The sequence below is a fragment of the Dendrobates tinctorius genome, unplaced genomic scaffold, assembly GCF_039654945.1.
Source record: "Dendrobates tinctorius isolate UK_male_01 unplaced genomic scaffold, ASM3965494v1 ptg000706l, whole genome shotgun sequence".
Taxonomy (NCBI): domain Eukaryota; kingdom Metazoa; phylum Chordata; class Amphibia; order Anura; family Dendrobatidae; genus Dendrobates; species Dendrobates tinctorius.
The window spans coordinates 17901-29858 of NW_027362350.1; positions in this window are offsets into that span (position 1 = coordinate 17901).

Genomic DNA, 11958 nt, shown 5'->3' on the forward strand with positions numbered 1-11958 from the left:
GGAAACCCCCCCACACGTCACCCCATTTTGGAAACTAGACCCCTCAAATAACCTATCTAGATATATGGTGAGCACCTTATACCCCCAGGTGTTTCACAGATGTTAAAATGAAAAAATATAAAATAAGTTAAATAAATCACATTTTTCCCCTTTTTATTTTCACAAGGGTAACAGGAGAAAAACCCCAAAATTTGGTGTGCAATTTCTCCAGTGTGTTCCAATATCCAAAAAAGTGGGGGGGAAAATACTTTTGCGGCACAGTGCAAAGCTCAGAAGAGAAAAAGCGCCATATTTAAAGTTTAGATTTTGGTGAAATAGTTTGAGGGTGCCATGTCAAATTAGCAGAGCCCTTGAAATGACAGAACAGCAGAAACCCCCATAAGTGATTTCATTTTACAAACTTCACCTTTCAATAAATTCATCTAGGGGTGCGGTGATCATATTGACACCATATGTGCCTCACAGAAATTTAGACCATAGGGCGATTAAGAATGAATAATTACAATTTTTTTCCCACTAAAATGTGGTTTTAGCCTCAAATTTACAATATTTATAAAGGTGAATAGGAATAAGTGGACCTCACTGTTTGTTGTGCAATTTCTCCTGAGTGCGCCAATACCCTGCATATAATCGGGAAATACTTTTGAGGCACAGTGCAAATAGCGAAACTCTGTCAGGAAGGAGCACCTTATTATAGTGCAGAATTTACTGTTATGGTTTGAAGGTGCTGGGAGAGCACTAGAGGTGCCATAACAGCAGGACCCCCCATAATTGACCCCGTTTTACAAACTACACCTCTCGATGAATTAATCTAGGGCTGCAATGATCATATTGACTCTATGGGTGCGTCACAGTATTTTATACCAATGGGCAGTGAAGAAAAAAAAAAAACAAAAACACATTTTTACTACATTTTTACTTTTTAGCCTGAGATTTTACACAAGGGGAAATGGGTAAAACTAACAAAAATTTGTCCCGCAAACTCTGCCAAATGTAGAAATACCCCACATGTGGCTGTACAATACTGTTTAGCCAAGGAGAAAATCAGGAGGGATGGTTTGCGATTTGCCTCCTGGAGTGCACATTTTCCTGGAATAGTTGGCAAACTCCATATACAGAGCCCCCAAGTGCTAGAAGAGCAGAATCCCCCCTCAAGTAACCCCATTTTGGAAATCATACCCCTGCCGAACATGTGGTTGCTAAATGTGGTTTAGGCACAGTGGGGCTCAGATGTGAGGGGCATTTGGATTTTGGAGCAAAGAATTCGCTGGAATTCTTTTGGGGTAGGAGGAGCCATAGCGCTTTTCCAGAGCCTTTGTTCTACCAGTAACATAGAAGCCCCCTATATTTCTGTTAACAGATGACGGACCTGAGTGGGGACTTGCTTTTTTATGGATCGAATTGAAGCTTTAATTGGGAAAATGTTATAACATTATGGATCACATTTATCTTGTGCTCTACGCTGAGCACTTACATTGGAGTTTGCATCCAAATCTGAGTGACGTGATTAAGATGAAACCCCAAGGTATCCAATTACTATAAATGAGGCAGCAGAGTTACTCTGGACTCTGTCCAGCGGTATCCGTTTCAGAACTGCACAAAACTATGGCGGACTGTGCTTTTATGCACGCCTAAAAAAAAATTTAAAAGACTGCTGGATCACAGGTCAGATGGCATCCACAGTAAATTTTCAGCCAGTGGTTCTGTCTGAATTATGCATTTCACAGATTTACACAGAAACCCCGCTGCAAGAGCTCAGCACAGGATAAGTGTGTGCCAAGCCTCACTGCGATCAATGGGAGGCAGAATGAACAAATCAACAGAAGATGAACAATTGATTTTTTATGTTGTTCATCGTGCGGTATAAGTGATTAGGCAACTTTATCCTTGGGGTAGGTGCGATTACAGCAATACCAGATTTATATCGGGTTTTATGTTTAGCTGCTGTCACACACTAAAAGGGGCTTTTTATTTCAAAAACTAGTTTTCACTTCACCTTATTTTGAGAGCTATAATTTTTCCATATTTCGTCTGACAGTCATGTAACGGCTTGTTTTTTGTCTGAGGAGTTGCAATTTTTATTGGTATTTTTGTTCAACTTTTTTTAAATCGTGTCTTATTCCGATTTTTGTGGAGGCAACATGAACAATAAAAAAAAAAAAAAAAAAGCAATTCAGGAATTGTTTGTGTTTTTTATGCCGTTCCGTGTATGGTAACATTTATTTTTCCAGTGACTGAGCTGTATGGCGGCTTGATTTTTACAGGACAAGATGACGTTTTCAGAGATACCATTTTTATTTATATTTGTGTTTTTAATCTCATTTTATTCTGCTTTTTTCCAGCAGTATGGTGATAAAGCGTAGTTTGCTACTTTGTTTTTACAGCGTCCACTGAAGGGGTTAACTAGCACGTCCCTTTTACAGAACATCCAATTAGAAGATTAGGTACTAAATATATTCTGTGTGTTCAATTCCTGCAAAACTTAAAGCATTTGGATCTGCATTGTGTACCTCTCTTAAGGGTGTGTGCACACGCTGCGGATTGTCCTGCGGATTTTTCCGCGCGGATTTGTCAAAAACAGCAGGTAAATCCACAGGTCAAAAGACCAGTTTTTCTGCGGTTTGACACCTGCCATGGAGTAGGTGCCAAACCGCAGCGGAATCCACACAAAGAATTGACATGCTGCTGTTTTAAAACTGCGTGGAAAAATCTGCACCGTGTTCACTGCGGTTTTTAATTTCCATTGATTTTAATGGTACTGTACACTGCAGGACGAAAACCGCTGCGGAACCGCAGCAGAATCCGCAGTGTGTGTACACACCCCAAGTTTTGCAGGAATTGAACATATACAATACCCCAAACAGGGTGGTGATCTTAATAAATCATTATTAAGAAGCGAAGGAAAATGGATTTTAGAGACGGCTGCTCAAGGTCCATTAGGTTTCAATGATAAACTGGATATGTCAGTATGGTTATAAACCAATGTACTGCCCGTAATCATGTATATATTGTTTCACCTGTCACTTTCACCATCATGTGTTCAAATCACTCCCCAATCCTTATTAAAAGTGCTGATAAATGGAAAAAACGTGGATATCACCAGCGCTGCTGTAACAATAACGATCCAGGCAAAGAGATGAAGAACGATGGTTATTTCTCATTTCTCTGCGCGTTTTGAAGTCAGAGCGACTTCTTCCTCAGGAGGATGTACAGATAGGTAAGTGTCATCACATTGTGTTTAAATAGATTCTGACTATCAGACCCGGCGCTAAACGGGATCACAGGTCATATAGATGTCACAGTTCAGCAGTCAGACACATGACACAATGTGCAATAGTCATCTTAAAGGGGTTGTCTGGGCTTTTCACATAATCTCAGTACATATCTGGGCTGCAGAATTATGACAATAAGTAATTTACTTTCTGTCACTAGCTTGCACGGTTTTCTAGATATTCTGAACAGAACGTCCAAGGGGGGGGGTGTTATGGCATTGAAATGAGAACTAGTCGTAAACTCCTACTCTACTCCAAGCATGCCCTCTATGGCTTATAGCTAATGAAAACCCAAATGTCATTATCTCAGTAAATTAGAATACTCTATAAACACCAGCTTGAAAAAAAATTAAAAATTCTGAAATGTTGGCCTACTGAAATGTATATTCAGTAAATGCACTCAATACTTGGTAGGGGCTCCTTTTGCATCAATGCGGCATGGCGTGGAGGAGATCAGTCTGTGGCACTGCTGAGGTGTTATGGAAGCCCAGGTTGCTTTGATAGCAGCCTTCAGCTCGTCTGCATTGTTGGGTCTGGTGTCTCATCTTCCTCTTGACAATAACCCCTTAGAGAATCTGTGGGGTAAGGTTAGACAAGTTTGATGGCCAATCAAGTACAGTGATACGGTTTTAAAACCAGGTATTGGTACTTTTGACAGTGTGAACAGGTATCAAGTCCTGCAGAAGAATGAAATTTCCATCTTCAAAAAGCTTGTCAGCAGAGGCAAGCATGAAGTGCTCTGAAGTGTCCTGGTAGACAGCTGCGCTGACTTTTGTTTTGATAACACACACTGGACCTACATCAGCAGATGACATGGCTCTCCAAACCATCACTGATTGTGGATACTTCACACTAGACCTTGGAAATCAAGGTCCCAGAGTCTGGAGGAAGAGTGGAGAGACACACAATCCAAGCTGCTTGAGGTCTAGTATGAAGTTTCCACAATCAGTGATGGTTTCAGGAGCCACACCATCTGCTGGTATAGGTCCACTGTGTTTTATCAAGACCAAAGTCTACCAGGGAATTTTAGAGCACTTCAAAAAGCTTGGACTTGGCACCTGTCCGCACTGCCAAAAGTACCAATATCAGGGTTAAAAACAAACGTATCACAGTGCTTGAGTGGCCAGTAAACTCACCTGACCTTAACCCCACAATCTATGGGGTATTGTCAAGAGGAAGATGAGAGACACCAGACCCAACAATGCAGATGAGCTGAAGGCTGCTATCAAAGCAACCAGTGCTTCCATAACACCTCAGCAGTGCCACAGGCTGATCGCCTCCATGCCACGGCGCATTGATGGAGTAACTGATGCAAAAGGAGCCCCGACCAAGTATTGAGTGCATTTACGGAACATACATTTCAGTAGGCCAACATTTCGGATTGTAAATTCATTTTTCAAGCTGGTGTTATAAAGTATTCTAATTTACTGAGATAATGACTTAGGTTTTCATTTGCTGTAAGCCATAATCATCATTAACAGAATTAAACACTTGAAATACATCACTCTGTTTGTAATGACTAATACATGAATTTCACTTTTTGCATTGAAGAACTGAAATAAATTAACTTTTTGATATTCTAATTTTGCAAGCTGCACCTGTATATCTTATAGATACACTCCTCACCAGCTCAGAGTCAGCTACAAAATGTGAGAGCCAGAAGAAAGGCAAATTGGTTCAAATGTAATCATACTATTCTTCATGTACACAAGACTGCATATTCTGAAAAGTTAACTGAAAAATAGTTGACTTAACCCTAAGCAAAAAAAAAAAAATATCTTAGTGTCCTGTCCATTAGAATTGTCCTATAGGATGTACACGACCTTACTTTCACTTTAAAATAGGACAATTCAGATAAACAGTATATACACTATAGAATAGCTCTGCATGCATTTCCAGTTTGTAAAACAATGCAGCACAAGAAAAAAAATAAAAAATTAGAGGATGTCCCTTTCCTCTCTCTAGCTCACAGCGGGACCCATTCTAATGAATAGACCAAACAGCATTTTAGGTCTCATTTACATGGCTAGCTAATCACAAACACTCGTACTCAATCATCCAATTTTCTTAACAGTAGACTTCTAAAATAATCACTCGGCAGCACACAGCCCTGCATAAACACGACGATGCCCTGGTGAGAAAATGATATTCTATTCGAGAAAAACAGTTGGCAACGACCATTCAGTGCGCATGGAAGGTTAGTCAGCCTGTTCACACAGGCCACTAAACAAGAGCCAATAGTCTTTCATGTAGCTAATCTGCAGTCACTTCACCCCTTAAGATCAGAGATATTTTCGTTTTTGCGTTTTCGTTTTTTGCTCCCTTTCATACCAGAGCCATAACTTTTTTATTTTTTGGTCAATATGATCATGTGAGAGCTTGTGTTTTTGTAGGACAAGTTGCACTTTTAATAATAATAAATAAAATTTTATTTCTATAGCGCCGACATATTCTGCAGCACTTTACATTTCAAAGGGGACTTGTACAGACAATAGACATTACAGCATAACAATAATCACATAGATCATAACAGATAGCAAGAGGAATGAGGGCCCTGCTCGCAAGCTCACAATCTATGAGGAAAAAAAAAAAAAAAAGGGAGACACGAAAAGTGGATGGTAAGGCCGCTTTCACACTTCAGGCTTTCGGTATCCAGCATGGTGCGTCGAAAAGCCGGACTACCGGATCCGGCTGCAAACGCAGACACCGGATCCTTCTTTCTGCCGGATATATTCCTGGCAGAGAAGGTTTCTGGGCATGCGCAGTGCGAAAAACCGGTCCGGCGTTGGTAAAAAACGTTGCATGCAACGTTTTCCAGACGCCGGCCCGGCTATTCTCTCCGGATCCGGAAAAAAACGGACGCGCCGCATTGCCATCCGGCGCAATGCGGCACCAGTGAAACAGCACGGGGAAAAAGCCGGATCTGGTCGTAACAGGCGCCGGATCCGGCAGTCCGTTTTTTCGCCGCGCCATGCCGGATACCGAAAAGCCTGAAGTGTGAAAGTGGCCTAACAGTTGCCCTGATTGTATGGACCAGCCATAAGGCTAAGGCTATGTGCACACGGTGCAGATTCTGCTGCGTTTCCGCAGCGGATTTGGCCCTGCGGAAACGCAGCAGTTCCGCAGACCATGTGCAATACAATGAAACCCTATGGGTTGTCAAAAACGCTGTGCTGACGGTGCGGTTTTGCTGCGGTTTACAAACCGCAGCATGTCAATTGTTTGGATGGTTTCACACCTTTAACATAGTAGAGGTGTGAAACCGCAGACCAAACCGCAGGTCACTATACCTGCAGTTCCACATGGAAAAAACCGCAGGTGAATCTGCAGCGTAAGTGTGTAACAGTACAAACACAGAGGGCTAATGGATGCATAAAGCATGTGGGAACATGATGCGGGGAACCTGGTTATGGTAAACTTTTGGCTGTGCCACGCAGGGATAGATTAGGTTAATGTGTTGAGGTGCTAGGCCACTCTGAATAAATGAGTTTTCAGGGCACGCTTAAAATTGTGGGGATTGGGGGACTAAAAATCGCATTGACCTGGGAAGTGCATTCCAAGGAATTGGCACAGCACGTATATAGTCTTGGAGACGGGAGTGGGAGGTTCTGATTGAGGATGCTAACCTCAGGTCATCAGCAGAATGGAGGGCGCGGTTAGGGTGGTATACTGAAACAAGGGAGGAGATGTAGGGTGGTGCTGAGCCATCAAGAGTTTTGTGGGTGAGGGTAATAAGTTTGTACTGGATTCTGGAGTGGATGGGTAGCCAGTGTAATGACTGGAACAAGGTAGAGGCATCGGTGTAACGATTGGCGAGGAATATGATCCTAGCAGCAGCATTGATGAGAAAGAAGAGAGAAAGAGAAAGAAGAGAGAAAGAGAAAGAAGAGAGAAAGAGAAAGAAGAGAGAAAGAGAAAGAAGAGAGAAAGAGAAAGAAGAGAGAAAGAGAAAGAAGAGAGAAAGAGAAAGAAGAGAGAAAGAGAAAGAAGAGAGAAAGAGAAAGAAGAGAGAAAGAGAAAGAAGAGAGAAAGAGAAAGAAGAGAGAAAGAGAAAGAAGAGAGAAAGAGAAAGAAGAGAGAAAGAGAAAGAAGAGAGAAAGAGAAAGAAGAGAGAAAGAGAAAGAAGAGAGAAAGAGAAAGAAGAGAGAAAGAGAAAGAAGAGAGAAAGAGAAAGAAGAGAGAAAGAGAAAGAAGAAGAGAGAAAGAAAGAAGAGAGAGATGGATGGAGGATGGATGGATGGAGAGAGATGGAGCAAGACACTGTAAAGATGAGCTCCTGATCAAATCCAAGTTTTATACCTTATAATGAGAAGATTGGAGGACATACCCCAGAAATTCACAGACATGATGACATACTAAGCACACCGGAAAAAGATTTTAAGGATTTTAAGCCAAGACAAGAAAAATCAGGATACAAGATACAAGGAAAAAAAGCAGGAACAGCTCAGCCACTGGAAATCAAGCAAGCAGAAAACCACCAATGCTCAGTGCATCCCCAAGGTAAGGGCTTCACGCCAATACACTGCTAATAGAAAAATAGACTGTATATTAAGCATTAGAAAATATTGGAAAATATAAAAGACTTTTAAATTGAAACAATATAGGAACTGCACTGTAAGCATGGAGAGAGACATGGAGCCAGGACCCAGCAGGGGGCCTGACACATTAGTGATAAGCTTCCCTGAGAATGCTAGATCCAAGGCAGCCAGTAAGGCAATGAAACTGGCCAACATCAAAAAAAACTCCAGAGACATTACTAATAGACGTTAATGAACAGGGAGAAAAAACAAATGTGTTATTCTACTCAGGGCACCATGAAGCCTGGGACCAGACTCTCAGAAACCATTACAAGAATGTCAAAACACGGGGCATTAGCAGGGGCAAACAAATTAGAGTACAGGATGAGGAGGACCCCGAGACTTTTAATCTCTCCATAAACATTTATAATAATGGAACTATCATGGTGCAAGGAACAAAACAAAAACTGGAGGAATTTTTACAACAATTCAGTCACATTAGGACCCAGGTACAAACCTTGAGAAGAGGCATAACCATTCCATCTCAGATTACAGCAGACAGGGTCCCAAGCTGTGCACCCACCACATCTACATCACAACCCCCCATGGATATTCTCAGAGACTGCCTGTCCAGATTAGAAAGTGAGTTTACTCAATTCAAAGAGGATTTACAAAGAAGCCAAGGTGAGAAAAATGCAAATGAACAACTGAAGGACAAACTATTGAGGTTGAAAAAAGACTTGTGTGAAATGCAAATGTCACTTAAAAAACTGCAGGAAGAAAACTCAACTCTCTAAGGCCTCTTTCACACATCAGGTTTTTGCCGTCAGGCACGATCCGGCGCTTTTGACAAAAACCGGATCCGGCGAAATGCATTGCCGGATCCGGTTTCCCCCCCATTGACTTGCATTTGCGCCGGATCGCACCGGATGGCCATGCGTTTCATCCGGTTTTCGCCGGATCCGGCAATGTGTCGCAATCCGGCTTTTTCACACAATGAAAGCCTATGAGCGCCGCAATACGCCGGATCCGTTTTTTTTGGTCTGAGCATGCTCAGTAGCTCTGCCCACAAGACACATATATAAAAGCAAGACAGTGGGACCCTCAGCCACACCCAACATGCCACCCAAGACAGCAACCAGGCGCAGGAGAAGGCAGGAGACCACTGCAGCACCATCAGCACCACCACCACACCAAATGGAGCAGCAAATGGAACATGCTGAGGAGGGGAGTCCAGCAGCAGATGAGAGACGGTAATTATCAAATCCCCCATTCCTCCAAACTAGGGCCATGGAATATCAAGATATTCATTGGCCCTTTGTTTCTCTTTATTCAACAGCCACCCAAGAGATGCAGCAGCAGCACTGGCAGCACTGGTAGCAGCTGTAACACCACCCACAGGCATGGAGTCTGGCCAGCAGGAAGACAGCACATCTTCTTCTGGGAGCCCTCCCTCGCATCGTCAGCGTTTGACAGTAAGTTTTTATTTCCAAAATCCATCATCTCTGTAGTATATGTCTATTCATTGCCCTTTATTTCAAAACAGGAATCACAAGATGAAGAGGAGCTCCCAGAAGAAGAAGGAAGGGGTGGACAGACACTTGGAGTGGGCTCACAATTGGTAAGTTTTTGGCATCAAACGCAGAAACACAACATCACACTACACACAACACATAGAAAACAACGTTCTGCAGACCACACACAGCAAACAAATGCCTACATCCAAAGACATAACATTTTTTGTTTTCTTCTCTAGTCTTCCCAATCTGGTGCTCGGCCAAGAGGTCCTCGCAGTGCCTCCCAGGGTCGTCGGCGACAGCAACACGGCGGTCACCAGCGTGTAAGTATAAATATTTTTGCTTTGTTTTTTTGCACTATTTATTTCATTTCTTTTGTGGAGGCTAATTATGTTATTTTTGTCTTTTTCTTTAACAGCCTTCACAGCGTGCTCCCGACTCTGACGGTGAGGATGGAGGAATCGATGTGGACCACCTCATCGATCTCGTCAGAGAAAGGGAGCCGCTCTGGAATATGGCTGACCGCCGCCACGCTGACCTGATCGTTACCCGACGACTCTGGGAGGAAATCTGTTCGCTCCTTGTGGACCGCTGGGAGGAACTCGATGCTCGGGCCCAGATCAAAGAGCGTAAGTATATACAGTACCGGTTGCTTGATGTAAACCAGTGTTTCCCGAACAACAGTCCTCGTGGTCCCCACGGATCATGTGTTCAGGATTTCTATTTACTATGGAAATCCTGAAAACATGACCCCTGGGGACCATGAGGACTGGAGTTTGGGAAACACTGATGTTGTATACTAACCACTCCTTTCAGGGGACAGAATAGTGAAGCGGTGGCGGTCTGTGAGGGATCGTTTCAAGAAGGAGTTCAATAAAGAGATGCGGGCCCCGAGTGGATCTGGAGGACGCAGGAGCAAGTACAAGTACGCACAAGCCCTGTCGTTCCTCCGGGATACAATGGTCACCAGAAGGTAAATATTACACACCACATGTGAAAAAAAAATGTTTAGATGTAACAATTTTTTTTCAGCCAGGGCCATGCCATGTCACTTTTTTAATTGTTTTTTTTTCTCTTTATTCCACAGCACGGTGAGCAGCACTCGGGAGCCTGCACGGTTGGACCCTTCTGAGGCGATCCCTGAGGAGACCGGCACCGAGGGACACTTCGACCGCCCCAGTACATCTGCACCTTCACAGCCTTCCCACACATTCGACCCCTCTGTCCCATCCACCAGCACAGGAGCATCGTGGCCGCCTACATTACATGAAGCTGCTGGTGAGGAGATCGCTTTCCCTTTACCCCACCCTTCTGCCCCTGCCACCTCTAGTACACCTGCGAGTACTGGGCGGCAGAGGGGTCAGGAAAAGACTTATGCACCAGAGTTCTTGCATCTGAATGCATCTTTCCAGAACTGTCTAAAAGTCTTGTCAGAGCAAATCTCCGCAGGCTTTCAGCAGATCAACTCCAGCATTCTGGAGGTGGAGACACTTCTGCAAACCATGCATTCAGAAGCAAAATCTTCGCCAAACCACACCTTTTTCAGGTCTGTTGTGGAGCGCATGGAAACGCTATCTCCTACCCAGCAGATGCATGTAATGCATTCATGCCACGGTGCTCTCCAGCACGTTACCTCCCAACCTCCTCTTCCCACCCCAGTAGTTCCTCCACCTGCACCCCCTCCAGCCACTTTCCATCCTCCCCCTCCTATTACATACCATCCACCTCCCCAGTACCAGACATCTCCCCACTTCCAGCAACCTGCCCCATACCAAACTCCTTCCCCATACAACTTGCCATCAACATCATCTGCTCCTACAGTCCCTGCCCAACCCTCCACTCCACCGCCCACCACCTCTTCTGCCTCCCACATGTCCACCCATTCTGTAGCTTTTTCCACACCTTCACCTCTAACTGTTCCTTCCCCACCACGATCCCAGTCCTCTCTCCACACTCCCAGTGTCGAAGTGTCCCGCAGCCCCTCCAGCAGTATTTCCACCCCACACTACACAGATTTATAATGTGTGTATTTTAATAAAAATGACCAGTTTTATGGTTTCAAAGCTTTATTAAAAAAGTTTATTAAAATTTAAAAACAGTTTACTAAAAAAAAACATTTTTCAATAAAAGTTAAATTATTTTACACTGGTTGTCTGTCATTTCTTTCTGCGGCCAAAAAGGTTAAATACAGGGTATTTAAAAGGTAAAATGGTATTCAAAACTAGGTATATAACTGTGGGTAAATTTTAGCTTTTTGCCACAGTTGTGTTCCTGGTTGTGTTTGAAGCAAAGTATTTCACCTAAAAAGTTGTGTTTATTGTTGGTGATTTCCTAACAATGTACACAACTTTTGTTAAAAGGTGAAATACTTTGCATAAAACACAACCAGGTACACACCTGTGGCCTAAAGCTAAAAATAGTAAGACCATGACAAGATAGCCAACTTTGGTTGGCAAAGGTATATACTGTTGGTACAGAAGGTACACAATTTTGGTTAAGGGCACAAATCTTTCACACTCTGTCATCCTGCCAGTGTACTCTGCCTTGAGGTGACAAAGTATAGTGCAAAATTGTCCCTCATTACTGAAACCGTCACAGAACTTCTAGTGGTAATGTCATGGTAATCTTGCAAGGTGGTTTCTTCAGAGGTGT